Source organism: Canis lupus, chromosome 8, assembly GCF_048164855.1.
Source record: "Canis lupus baileyi chromosome 8, mCanLup2.hap1, whole genome shotgun sequence".
Classification (NCBI taxonomy): Eukaryota; Metazoa; Chordata; class Mammalia; order Carnivora; family Canidae; genus Canis; species Canis lupus.
This window is the reverse complement of record NC_132845.1, coordinates 29,711,488-29,725,837: the sequence shown is the minus strand read 5'-3', so window position 1 is coordinate 29,725,837 and position 14,350 is coordinate 29,711,488. Positions and strand designations below refer to the sequence as shown.

Genomic DNA, 14,350 nt, shown 5'->3' with positions numbered 1-14,350 from the left:
ATATGTCAATATAAAATTATGCCTAGGCATGAGAAATTTATAAATTTATAACAAGAACTTCTCAGCAGATGGGAATGAACTCTCTTGCATCAATAAAAACAAAACATTGAAATAATTTTATGAAATCAGAAAGTGTGGTTATTGTCAGTTTAGGATCATTGAAAGTGAGCTTAATAATCAAAATTCTAATATTGTTTAAGCCACATTGAAAATAAAATGCACAAGAAGCTACTTTCCTAACCATGTAGATCATTTGGTACATTAGTTACTGAATTATTTTGCTATTCACATTTGGAATTTATTTTGTTTTGATGTTTATTTACCAAAATAATATAGTTTACTTCCTATTTCAATGTACCAAAAGTTTCATTATGACACAAAATACAGTGGCTAATAGACATTTACCATGAACAATTTTAAAAACAAATTAAGGTTTCCATGTTGTTATATGTCAATTATACCATTATTGTTTAATTTTTTACAGATTTTGTGATTATATGTATTCATTTTTTACATTTTAAAAGTTTATTATATAGCAGTTAGAAAAACTAAGTGTTAAAAACAACTTTGTTTAAAAAAGATTATCAATATTAGAATATATAAAATGGGAAAATAGGGAAAAATGCGAGAAAAATATTTAGTCATTGCATTCTGTTAGAAAATGAAAAAGTCGCCAGGAGAAACATAAAGAAGAATGTTTCGGTTCTATTTGTTTCAGTGGAAGGAAATCCTTGGGAAGCAGAATATGAACTTCACTTCTACTTTCAGGTCAGACTAGATTTGTTTTAAAAACACACATAGGAAAAAAACCTGGAGGAGTTAGTTTAATCAAATGAATTTTATGACAATTTAGATACTTTGCCCTATAGTTTGAATATTGTAACACTATGCATTGCTGTAGAAAAATTTCTGTCCTTTAAGACATTTTAACTTTCCACAGAAGAGTACAAATAGGGGGTTCTCTAAAACTTCTTTAGTTCACCAATCATTTGAAATGGTAGATGATAATTATTTATTCTAACTTTAAAATTTGGAGATATTTCTATATCATAAATTTATGTAAAGTTTATTAAATGAAGAAATATCAGAGGTTACAAAGTTTGGCAGCATCTGTCACATATCCATAGTAAGCACAAAGAAAATAAATGCTTAACATATCAACAATAACATATTAATCTAAAATTGAAATACAAATTTAAATTATGTATGACTAACGGTGCTGCGGAACAGAATGTATATGAAATTGAGAAAAATGTTGTTATACTAATGTCAAATGTACAGTATACATTATTCTAAGTTTTGGTGAGTTAGGTATATGAGATATATTAAATACAGAAACTAGTCCTGTAGAAAATGAGATATTCATTAAGTAACATTGAAACACTCATAAAATTTTATTTTATAAGTGGAGGTAAGAGGTAAAGCTTTTTAAAACAAGTTATTATTAAAAATGAATTGTTAAATACTCCAATTAAAATTTAAATTTTCTATTATCTTATGTTTAATAGATTTTATAATCTATACATAATAACTTTATGCTTATTTTAATTATTATTATAGAGAAATTAAGGAATTTCCAAAATCAAGTGTCATATTCATTCTTTTAGGTAGGTGAATTACAAAGTCTATTGAACTTTTATATGAATGTTTAGGTACCAATTGGGAAAGTGGAATATTGACATTTGGGATGATATTTATGAGAAAATGTAGAAGATGAATCAGAATCTACTGAATTCCCAACCACTGACTCTGAGATTGAAGGAGTCCTTCTTTCCATGTATAAGTCTATCCTTCACTGTTTAAAGACTCCAATACTCGTCTTAGAGAGTCACTTTGCAAGGAAAACCATGTCATCCTGTAGTCCACCCAATACTCCTTTTCCCCAGACATTTATCTTTAGTCCAAATCTATCTTATTATAAAATTATATTACCAAACTCCAGGAGGGAAAACAAACAATAAAAAATGAATGATAGAAGTAGCAAACTGTATCTAAAAATATGGTGAATATATATGGAGAAAATACGTCCTTAACAGATAAGTGAAAGAACAAAAGTTTAACTAAATTCAAGTTCTAAATATAGATGCAAGATATCCCAGACTCTCAACTCAATTTACTAGGCTAAGTAGCTGGGAGAAGTTGTAACTCCTTGCCTAATTGATTGATATCTGTATTTAATTATTATGGCCCATAATAAATGAAGGTAAGATATCAGAAATAATTTGTTATAATACACGGGAAGAAATATAAGATAGGGATACAGGAATATGGACTGATATTACCAGATGCAATTCAAATAATTTTTGTTCCTATATACCCTGGAAGGACACAGGAGATACTTCTATTACCAAGGGATTGAAAAATAAATCACTGAAGTGAGCACTTGTGTTTTGAAAAACCTTGCAGTGGGTGTTCTTGGTAGTCTGAGAATGCTAGTAGGGTATTGCAATTGAAATGGACTCAAAGTTCCAAAATATCTCTCTGACTGTTGTGATAGAGGCAAGGGAGCAGAACTATTCTAAAGTCAAGTTTGATATTATTACCTTGGGTAAAAGATACAACAATCAAAATGGGTTCATGAGCAGGAAGATTGGTTGCAGCTAAATATTCATGAAATGCCAGATAAGCAGCACACTAAAGTTAAGAAAGTTATTTAGGTAAAGAGAAGTCTGATATGAGTCCCAGGATATAGAGCCAATGCCAGTCATTCAATCTGACCAGAGTCAGTTCATACATAAAAACCCTTCAAGGAAATAAAGGTTTTTCTTTGAAGAGAAGCCATACAAACATTGTAAGTGCCACAGTGTAAATTTCCCTTCCAGTCTTTCCTAAATGTTTCTTCTTGGTATCATTCTCCAAGATAACTGTGCAATAGAAAAAGCAAAGCTTCAGACAATATAGAGGTTAACATGCACTGGCTCTGTGTTTGTTTATATTGTTTCCTGAGGAAATATGATATCACCTCCACTGATCAAAACAAGAAATAGAGTAGCCAAGAAATAAATGGAGAAGTTGGTTTTACCCAAATTTGCTTCAAAATAGGTCAGCATGAAGAAAATTTTCCTCAGTTCCAGACTATAATGGTAGAATAATTTCATTGGTAACTTGACCCCTAGCATAAGAACTATATTTTTTGCAATGAAATCTAAGTAGAAGGTTGTAGAATTCTCTTTCCCTGTCAAAGAAAGAAACAAAAACCAATACTACATCTCTGAAAGAATTATGAGGTTAACTACCATCATCAAAGACTTGAGAGAATCAAGGTTGGTGATTCTTATCAAATCTCCATTAACTTGCCAGTTTTGCAATTATTAAAGACAGATTGATATAACGCAACGACAATGAATTATTGAAACCTTAATCGGGTGGTGACTCCAATTACAGCTGCTCTTCTAGGTTTGGTCGTTTTTAGGAAAGCAAATCAGCTCAATCAATCGCTGGCGCTAGGAATGTGACTAACTGCTAACTGCTATTTTTCTGGAAGTCAATAAACAAGGAAAGGAAGTACTTTGTCCACCAAGCAAAACACTGTACTTTTTAACCTTCTTATGATATAGTTGAGTCAGCTTGCTGGTCCTGTGCCAAAATTGAGTCCACAGGGACTTTGATTTTTTTCACCACCTTAGAGTTCATTGTGCTAGTTCATGAGAAGAATGACATGGTAATGGTATCAGGTACCTGGTATCTACTGGTCAGATAAAAACATGTCAAAGAGTAGGAGGAGAAGCTCATGCAATTATGCAGGTACAGCAACACATTCCTTGATGCTAGGGGATATAATTTTATGTTATGGGCCTATTAGATAATATCAAATTATGTTGAATATGTGAGTGTTAATTTGATTTTAATAGCAATGCATTTCCTCAGTTGGCCAACATATAATGTCAAAGTACAAATGAAACTATACATTGTTTAATGTAAAAATAGACAAATATGTTTCACTTTTTGTGTAAGTGCTCTGCATGCATTTTCTGTCATTTATCTTGGCTTACAACTTTTCACCTACAGAATTAGAGGAGGTCTTCATGTATGCAGAACACTACCCTTTTGTTGCTTATTTTATTGGGATATCTTGTCAAATTTGATATTTTTATGAGTATTTTAATGTATCTTTTGATAAGCAGAAATAAATTATTAGTTTTAATGTTGTGGAAAATATCAGTTATTTCTCTTATAATTCAAGTTTTTGCATCTTGATTAGAAAATTCTTTCCTATTCTAACAAAGATTTTCTCAAATATCTTAAAATGTTTTGAGTTTTAAGTTTTGCTTTATTGATTAAACCCTAGCCTAGATTTGATTTGGAATGGGAGGTGAATCCAGAGTTAATATTATTTTTGGTTTTCATATTTTGCAGTTCTGTTTATTAATAGATGGTTAAGTAATAACAACTAGATAATAATCATGGGTAAAGTCTTCTGCAATCTCGTAAATGTGTGAAGCTTCACTTGTTAGTGATCTATTTATGCACCAATTCCACACCATGTGAAGTAATTCAGATTTGATATAAACTAAGACAGCGATAACTATCCTGTGTCAATACTCATTAGGGAACATCTTATAGGTTTTGTATTCTTCTATGTAAGTTTTAGTAAATGCTTACCAATTTCTAAGAAAAATTCTATATTTTTGTAAGTAAAACTTTTATTGAAGTATAAAATAGTAAAGGTGCACATAAGTCTGTTGATTGATAAATTTTCACAACATAAATATACTCATTGTGCCAATACCAATATATAGAAAAATATATTATCAGTACCCAGAAGACCCCACATGATCACTGTTAAAGATAGCATCACCCTGAATTCAGTTGTATAGATTAATTTTGCATATTTTTATATTCTCTATAGGATAGAATCATATAGCATATATACTTCTGTGCCTGATTTCCTTTGCTCAACATGGTTTTGGTGTTTTATTTCTAACTTTAACATTGCTATGAAATGTTCTATTATATGAATGTAGTACAATTTTAAAAATAATTTTACTGCTGATGGACATTGGGAGTGATTTGATATTTGGCCTATATAAATAAACCTTTTGTGAACACTATTGCACATTTACTTTGGTGAACCCATGTATGAAATTCTACGACTATGCAATTAATAGTGAAGTATGCTCCACTGTTTTTGTTAAATGGTTATAACAAGGATCCCTGAGTGGCTCAGTCAGTTGGGCATCTGACTCTTGGTTTCAGCTCAGGTCATGATCTTATGGGTCATGGGATCAGTGGGGAGTCTGCTTGAAGATTCTTTCCCTCTGCTCCTCCTTCAACTCTCTCTCTCTAAAATAAATAAATAAATATTTAAAATAATTTAAACTATTACTTAAAGAGAGAGAGAGAGAAAGAAAGTGGTTATAACGGTTTGTATCCTCACCAGTGGTGTTGAAAATACCAGTTGCTCTACATCATCACCAATACTTGGTATTGTCTATTGTCTCTATTTTAGCCACTCTGATGGTTATCTTACATGGTTTTATTTTGTATTTTTTTTTTGATAATTACTAAGAACGTTGTCTCAGAAATAAAATGAACATTTTAGTTTCCTTTCTGGTGAAGTGCTCATTAAAACTTTATATTTCTGTCGGGTTCTCTGTCTTTTTCTTACTGATATGTGAGGTATTTATGTGTTCTGGATAATCTTTCCTTATTAGATAAATGCATTAAAATAAACTATTCTCACATTAAATACCAGAATGCCTGAACTTACTTGAGCATCTCTCCGTTAGGGGCCAAATTTATTTTTGATATGGCCCATATTAATGTTTAAGGTTTATACAGTGATAATATTTTTGTTTAAGGTCAGGGATCAAAAGTGCTTTGTATTAATCAATGTAAGCTTGTGAGGACAATGCTTGGATCTGTCAACTTTTAAAATATTTTCACAGCTCTCTAAAAGTGTATTAATAGAAAATATTTGAAAGATAAATTCCCACTTGAATGTTTCATACTTGGGGAATTATCAGCCATATGCAAGTGTGCTTTTAACATAGAGAGACAGGGGAGAAAAGAATAATCTAAGAGGCCTGAACCCAGGCAATTGAATGGACCTGACAAAAAAAACAATAAAAATTAGTGTCCCTCTTCAAGAAATATTCATAAAAGAATAAGTCAGGAAACCCAAATGAGCCCATAGTGTAATCATTGAGACAAATCCATTGCCATCTATTTATATCCTAAGGATGAAAATCAAGATTGTGACATTAACATATTAGACCAGCAATAAAATCTTGGGGCAAAGGCAGTTTTTAAATTTCCTTTAGAGTATACATATCTAAATATATAAGACTTTTTTTTATTTATGAGTACTGTTTTTTTTCATGTTTTATTCAGTTAACAACATTTGAGTAGGCAAAGGAGAATTGAAAAAACTATATATATAATTACACAAGCTAGTTTTAAAGTAACTTTGCTCAAATTATCTTCTTGATCCAACCCTTACCTATATCATTGCATTTATTCCTCATTACACTTGCCTCAAATCTCTCAAATCATAACATGCTACCTAGGTTTCTATTAAAGGCAACCTGCTGTTTTGCACCTTCATAAACTGCTCATCTACTCCTCATTTGTGGGATCTCCTTGCTTCCTTTCCTATCCTAGCTAATCACAATATTTATTAAACTTTCTGAATCCCTTTATAACCAAAAAAGAAATGACCAGTGATTGTTTTGTGTTTTTGTTATACTCTATAGTACCTCAGTCGTATCACCTATCTTATTGTATGTGCTTATTTATATGACTTCTTCATTACTGGACTATAAGACCTTATTTTTTTTTTATTTTTTTTAAATATTTTTAATTTTTTTTCAATTTATTTATTTATGATAGTCACAGAGAGAGAGGCAGAGACACAGGCAGAGGGAGAAGCAGGCTCCATGCACCGGGAGCCCGACGTGGGATTCCATCCCAGGTCTCCAGGATCGCGCCCTGGGCCAAAGGCAGGCGCCAAACCGCTGCGTCACCCAGGGATCCCTGGACTATAAGAGTTTAGAAAGGAAGTGTAGTCTGATGTATCTTTACAACTTTGATGTTTGGTATATAACAGGCATGTACTGGATTACTAATGTAACTTGGTTTCCAGCTCAAGCCAAAGCTATATTCTCTATAGGATTTAGATATTCCTAGACATGTCTCAACAACTGATTGGGGCACATCATGCAGGCGTCCAGTCTAATGTAGAAGAAAATGATTCCTGGCTTAGTACTTAAGGTGACACATGAAAGAATTGAAGAATGAGATTTATCCAAAAACTAAACTCCAGTTAGTGGATTATGTGTTGAATTTGCACCAAACAGTTCAGTTGTCTGGTCAGGCCCCAGGTTTTTGTATGACAGGAAGGAAAATAAGCTATAAGTACACTTCAATATTCTTCTACATTCTTCTACATGCAATACATACACTAGAATATACTACAAGACAGAGTACATGAATTGCATCCATTCATCTAAGAAGAGTATATAACTACCAACGTTAGTAGCTTAGCTTGGTGAAACATTGATATAAATGTGGAGGATCTGGTGCCAGAGCCTAAGTCGTTATCTGTAACAACAATAAAACAACTTTACAGGGGCTCTTGGCAACCACAGGTATCAATGACAAACCTCACTACAGGAATACAAAGTAAGAAGTGGAGAAGTATTAAAAAAATAAAGCCAGGTTATGGTAATCTAGAGCCTGAAGTAAGAGCTGTATTAAAGAGCTGTGTTAATGTGTGCACACATCTAATATTTATTTGTCTTATGTTTTTATTATATTTGTATTTTTCCTCTGTCATCTGATTTAAAGTTAGGTTTTGTCATAGAGGAGAGGGTGACAGAGTGACACTGTAAGGCCAGATCAGGAGAAAAGACCTTCACATCTTGATTCAGTCAGCTTTTATGCTTTCATTTCTTTGGCACAGGCCAATGGATCAGCTGGCTTGCATCCTCCTGTGTATTTCTCCATTGCCCAGTGGAACATTACTGCCTACTGCTTATGGCCCAAGACCTTGGTCAAAGTTCTTGGCTAATAGCCTGTTCCCGTGCAGTCATACCCTCTTCAATGAAGTCTGAAACTTAGCCTCAGTGGAAAATATTTCTAAGTTCATTCTTCTGTCTTTACTTCTTTCTTGTTGGCCTGATTTTTGCATCTGCTACGTCTTTATACCTTAGAGACTTTTACTCCTTTTAGTAATGAGCCAAATGTATAGTGTGCAGTTCTCCATATTAAATATTTTCAGTTCCAATGACTGCTATGATTTCTTCTCTCTGACTGAACCTTGATTGATACATTCATAAGTTTTGTTATTGTTGTTTAATTTTAGTAACTGTAAAGTTTAACTACAAAGTACGAAACAAAAAACAAAAACAAAACAAAATAAAATAAAATAAAAACAAAGTACAAAAAACAAAGTACATCAAAACGAATCCTTGTTATGAGCATTATTGGCTAGAATTAATCTAAGTCAAATTTCAATAGAAGTTTATATAAAGAAAATGTTAAGCGTAGAATGGTATAGAGGAAATATATAAATGTGACAAATTCATAAAGATTGTTTTGAAATGAGTGAACTTTAGCAAACCCTGGACTTTATTCATATTTTATAAGAATGTCATGCAAATGTTCATTTATTTAAAATTAATTTTCAGTTTGCCAATAAATTCCAATAAATCAATTTTTATGAAAAGCTCACTTTATACTAACTAAATTTATGAGAAACTACCTATAAAATATCATGTCTACTATTATTAACTGACATTTATAATTATTGTTATAAACTGAATGTTGCTTTGAGCTGAAAGTTATGGACTGAATGTAAGAGAATAAATTTGTGTTGTTTAAGCTACTCAGTCTATGGTATATAGTTATGGCAATCCTAGCAGACTAAGGAAACTGTTCATGATATGCTCCCTCATAAATAGTTTTTATAACAGTTTACAATAATCTTGAGAAATAGCCATTAAGTTCATCTCTTACATGGGAGGAACCTGAAGCTCACATAAATACAAAACCTACTTGTATCATGGTGTGGGCCTTACCTTCATGTTCCCCTTGGAAGAGAAACACAGGAGATTTCCTATGCAGAATAAACTGGCAGTAGTAGCATCAAGTTTCTGGAGGGCAAGTTTTGAATAAAATTGGCTCTCAACAAGAATAAGATGCCAATTAATTACCACACATTTGAAAGTGGATTTTCAGGTTTATTGGTAGCTTAGTGATGGTCATGAATAAATCAGAATTTAGGGCCAGGAAGTAGGTTACCTCACTTCTCCAGAACCATGAGAGCTAAGACCATGCATTCTAGTTTTTAGTTTGGAAAATATATTAAAAACAAAAGTAAAAAGATATTAGGAAAGAAGAAATGTATTATCAATACTACTCATTTAAAAAACTTTTAAAACCGTATTTGAATGTACTAAATTTTGGTAGCATATCATTGGATTATGGCTAACCATTATTTTATTATTTAGTAATCCTGTGTTGTTGTGATCATTAAATTAACATTTGTTGGGATCCCTGGGTGGCTCAGCAGTTTAGCATCTGCCTTCAGCCCAGGGCGTGATCCTGGAGACCTGGGATCCAGTCCCACATTGGGCTCCCTGCATGGAGCCTGCTTCCTCCTCTGCTTGTGTCTCTGCGCTCTCTCTCTCTCTCTCTCTCTCTCTCTCTCTCTCTGTGCCTCTTATGAATAAATAAATAAATTCTTTAAAAAAATTAACATTTGTTAAGTAGAGTTCTGAGTGTGGGGTGGTTAGCCCTGGTTCAACAAAAGAACACAGGAAGTTGAAATAGAGAAGGTGTTGGAGGAGGTACGTGGCAGCTCTCCAAAGCCCACTTGAGGAGGTGAAGGCAGGATGAAGGCTGAGACAGAGCAGGACCTGGACCATATGCCTTTAGTAGGGTCCACTGGTAGAGTGCTTTGGGGTTCTCAGGCAAATTCTATCTTGGTCAATTCAAACCAAAAAGAGCAGGGATTTGGTAAGCTATGGGAGGGTCTTATCTAAGAAGGGAACAAGGGGAAGGCCCTAGGAGCAAGGGGAGAATGTTATGACAGCAGTGGTTAAGGGAGTGATATCAGGAACTTATATTTACTAATGACTCTGTGAACTGTTATCTGGAGCATGAGCTCATGATGGGAGCTTATGTCCAGTCAAGGCCCAGCAGGCTGCTTGGCCACACAAAATGAATGCCAGGACCTCAGTATTACATAGTATTTCAGCTATTCTGTAGTATCTCAGCTTATACATATGTGTATTCTATTAGATATTGCACTGGGTAATAATATTTTAAAAGAATTACACTTGGAATTCAAAATTAGCAAACAGAGCTAGATCTTAAATATTATCCTCATAGAGATTAGTGATAGAATAAAACGAGAACTAAAGCCTGTTATGTAAGCTAACAATAGGAAAGAAGATAGCAAAAGTGCTCATTTAATAAGATTAAAACTTATTTTGTCCACTGAGTCCCAGAATCATACTTTAAAAATTATTGCAAAGTATAGTTTTTATGCTAAAAATTCAATATGGAATATTATATCAATATCATATGTGATATATATGTCTTGAATAAAATTCAAAGGTGGAACCAACTTAGATTTTGAAAATGATATGAATTAAATGTTACATAATGTTTTTAAGCTTGCTTTTCATTAAGTCTGTAGGAAATACTGTACTCTATCAATCAATATTTGGACAGCACATTTATTGGGCTTCTAACACCCCTTCAGAAGACAATATGACAAAGGAATTGTTATACAGAAAAAGTTAAATTGTTGATATAAAAGAAAGTCTAGGCATGTGTCCAAAAGTCCATATCTGAGAATAAAGTGAGGAGAAGAGGTGGGATCTTGTTCTAGAGCCAGTATTGGCAGAGTAATCCAGTCTACCAAGCCAGTGACTCATGTGGGGTTCTGCTATCTACACAAGAATCAGGAAGCATTACTCACTCAGGGGATCTCCTGAGCTCCACTACATCCTCGTGTATCCAACCTCAGAGCTGGAGCAAAGAATCTATGCCTTGTCTTGACACCTGCTTCCACATCCTTTGGGTTTGTTCACCCCAAGGCATATTCTAGGCTCTCTCTCTTTCTCTCTCTCTCTTTTTAAGATTTTATTTATTTATTCATGAGAGACACAGAGAAAGAGGCAGAGACATAGACAGAGGGAGAAGCAGGCTCCATGCAGGGAGCCCGATGCGGAACTCGATCCCAGGACCCCGGGATCACGACCTGAGACAAAGGGAGATGCTCAACCGCTGAGCTACCCACGTGCCCCCAGGCTCTTTACATGTATCCTATCATTAAACTCACAAGATAATCCTATTTTATAGTATTCTTCCATTTTATAAAGATGGAATTCAAGGCTTACGGTACTCATCCAAGGTCACAAAGAAAGTAAATTCAGAATTCCAAAACCCATTCTCTATCTTTTATAAAAGAGCAGCTAGGGGTATACTAGTAAATTTTCACAGTGCCAAATACACGCATGCGTGCGCACACACACATTTACCTGTATTTTTTCTGCTTGAGAATCTGTAAGACTGTTTCGGATGTTCCTATAAGTCATCTTTACAGAATCTTAAGCTACATAAGCCCTGAGTATAATCATTAAATAAGGGACTTTTCTTATAAAATCTTCAGCCTCTTTATTTTATTTATTTATTTTTTTTAATTTTTATTTATTTATGATAGTCACACAGAGAGAGAGAGAGAGAGAGAGAGAGAGAGGCAGAGACATAGGCAGAGGGAGAGGCAGGCTCCATGCACCGGGAGCCCGACGTGGGATTCGATTCCGGGTCTCCAGGATCGCGCCCTGGGCCAAAGGCAGGCGCTAAACCGCTGCGCCACCCAGGGATCCCTATTTTATTTATTTATTTTTAATTTAATTATGATTTGCCAACACCCAGTGCTCATCTCATCACGTGCCCTCCTTAATATGATGGGGTAACTAGGTGATGGGCATTAAGGAGGGCAGGTGATGGAAAGTCCCTAGCTTCTAATTTTCCTATCCATTAGTGATCCCTGCTTTACAACTAAACAACTTGCATTGTGGCTTAGTTCTTGTCCTTTTCTTTTTGTCCAACTATATTCTCATTTCAAGAAATAAAAATCAATATTAGACAATACAAATGACTGATACAAGCTACAATCTTTGTGAAACATATTTGCATTTAAAAGCTTTAAAACCACAAGATAGAGAAATTGTAGGGGAATCCTTCACTAAGCTTTGAATAGAAAACATATTTTGGGATGGGATGTAACAGTCCCCTCAAGAAGGTCAGAACTGACATAATTCAAAAAAGGTTAGTAGTCAAGTTTAAATTAAAACAAATAACTAAAAGTGGGCTACCTCTTTGAGTACTTTAACCTTTCCCTTTGGGAAGGATGCCAGTCAGTTTAAGAATATTTAAAATCCTAAATATGTAGCTGATTTAAAAATTGATGTAAATAAGATCACCAAAATAATAACTGAACTGAGTACCCTAGGAATATATTAATAGGTTTTCTTCATATTTGTGTCTCTTAAGTGAATCCAATTTTAGTATCTGCATTATTTTACTATTTGGAAAATAGTATAGTCTCTCTAATAACCATATAATACAATCCTGCCAGATTTACATAATAGACCATAAGAGAAAAAAATAACATGAGTCAAGTAGACAGTTTTAAATATCAAATGCAAGCAAAATCTTAAGACTATTCAATATCCTTGAAATTATTCTGTCAATCTTAAAGATGTTAGAGGTCAAGGTTATGAGTATAGACAATCCAAAGCAGCATGCCAGTGTGCCACATACAAACTCAAATTACCATTGGTAATACAAAGTAATCTTTAATATCTGAATTGAAAGAATGATTAGATTCAAACATTAAATATGACTAAAGGGGCAGCCCAGGTGGCTCAGCAGTTTAGCGCCGCCTTCAGCCCAGGGCGTGATTCTGGAGACCCTGGATGGAGTCCCACGTCTGGCTCCCTGCAGGGATCCTGCTCCTCCCTCTGCCTGTGTTTCTGCCTCTCTCTCTCTGTCTGTCTCTAATAAACAAAAAATAAATAAAATCTTAAAATTACATATATGACTAAAGGGGCAGAGACACAATATTGTAAGGATAAATACATGTTATTGTTGGTTATGAAAATTTAGAATGTATATTGTTGGTTACGAAAATTTAGAATGTATGAATATGTTGAATTAATTTTCCTTGCAATTTATAATTAAATTAATGGTGTGTCTTAAAACTGATGATGGTTTGGAGACAAAGAAATACAGGAGCTCTACCTTTTCTTTTTTTTTTTTTTTTCTTTTTCTTTTTTTTTTTTTAGCTCTACCTTTTTGTTAGCAACTTTCATTCAGTTCTTGGGTTGTTTCTCTAAAGTTAAATAATTCCCGCAGCACAATTTCCATTAATTGGACTAGATGGACTTTTACTATATTTCAGTGGAGTCCAATACTTTTAAGAAGCAACCCCAAAGAAGTATCATTTGTTGGCCACTTTTATCTTGTTTATATTGGCTACATTTTATTCCAGCTGACTGACTTTCTATTGGCCACGATAGCTAATTCTATAGCTCTTAATTGGCAAAATCTTGTCTGTATATGTACATTATCTTCTAATTCAAAAATTAATGTTAGGTAGCCAAAATGGTATTTGTGACTTCCTTACATGTCAAAAAGGAGTAGCTTTTAAAATTAAACAGAGTAGGGGCACCTGGGTCGCTCAGTTGGTTAAGCATCTGCCTTTGGCTCAGGTCATGATCTTGGGGTCCTGGGATTGAGCCCCACGTCGGGCTCCCTGCTCAGCGGGGAGTCTGCTTCTCCCTCTCATCTGCCTCTCCCTCTCCATCTGCCTCTCCCCCAGTTCATGCGCTCTATCAGATAAATAAATAAAATCTTTAAAAAAATAAACAAATGAAACAGAGTAGCCTCACACTATGCGGGACCCCCCAGTAGAATTTTCTGATGACATATTAATGATCCCCTTATCCCTTCTAACTTCCAGTTTTTGGAAATCACACACAGAATATTTCTCAATCCAATCATTCACGGCAATGACTGCAAAGAAAAGATTATAGGAATACTGCTATATGCTGTCTAACCAGTAATTAAATCTCTGTTAAAAATGAGTAGTGCATTTTTAATAGTTTTACCGGTTTCATGAACAACATATGTTCTTTTAAGCAAGAGCTCATCTTTCATCAACACCTAAATTCACACCAAAGCTCAGTGGCTTTTTTCAGTTGGACGCCTGCACATTATATCATCCATCATGCTGGCACAGCAACAGTAGTGGAACAGAGGCATTAACCTGTCACAGTGTAATTCAGGAAGGAATGTGGTTTTCAAAGGAGCCTCAGCTTGGTTACCAGAT

The 14,350-nt window shown here is 34.1% G+C and overlaps 1 pseudogene; it reads right to left on the bottom strand.

The window, feature by feature from the left end:
• LOC140639166 (ADP/ATP translocase 2-like) overlaps positions 1-11,549 on the bottom strand; it is a 138,277-nt pseudogene extending 126,728 nt beyond the window's left edge.
• Positions 11,550-14,350: the final 2,801 nt, after the last annotated feature.